The sequence below is a fragment of the Condylura cristata genome, unplaced genomic scaffold (assembly GCF_000260355.1).
Source record: "Condylura cristata isolate star-nosed mole 26May11 unplaced genomic scaffold, ConCri1.0 scaffold00023, whole genome shotgun sequence".
Taxonomy (NCBI): domain Eukaryota; kingdom Metazoa; phylum Chordata; class Mammalia; order Eulipotyphla; family Talpidae; genus Condylura; species Condylura cristata.
Genome location: NW_004567124.1, coordinates 11637510 through 11638289, shown reverse-complemented (window position 1 = coordinate 11638289; position 780 = coordinate 11637510).

Genomic DNA, 780 nt, shown 5'->3' with positions numbered 1-780 from the left:
TGTCTCTGGTATATGGTTGTTCATTATTCTTGTTATTTTCTCGCCTGGTCCATTATACTCCTGCTATAAGTGAAACCATCCAGTATTTTTCTTTCTCTTTCTGGCTTATCTCACTAAGCATGATCTTTTCCAACTCCATCCAAGTTGCTGTGAAAGACAGGGTTGCCCGTATCTTTATCAGAAAATAAATCACTGTTTTTGTCAGCCTCACAGCTAAAGCTTCACATTCCTTAACAAAGATAATAGACATTTAGATAAGGTTACCCCTGTAATACAGTGTCCAAATGGAATGTGTGTGTGTGTGTGTGTGTGTGTGTGTGTGTGTAGGCTACATTATTACTATGTTGGGAAGCAAAAATATTCTAGTAATGTTTAGTTAAACCAGCTAAAATCTGGGTAGTTCATGATTTAAGTCTCTTAAGTAAACACTCAGTTGTGTGAATGGAAGTGTCACTATTTGTGATCTGGACTTAACCATTTTCTTGTAGGGAGATGTGTGTTCACTTACACACTGTTCCTTGCCTACCAGCCGCGCCGATTGCTACCCAGTGAAGACTTCCATCCTGAAGTCCCGAGATAATTGAGTGCACTGGAAGACTGGAAGGCAATTGGCAAGGAATAGTGTGTGGGAACACAAGCGGAGGGCCTTTGTATCTGCATACAGAAGGCTCAAGGAGACGTGATTTCTATACAAATTAACTTGTATAACTTGAAAGATGTTCCCACTAATGTCATTATTGTGTTTTTTCATTTCTGAGAGTGACTCAGTTTTCTCTCAAC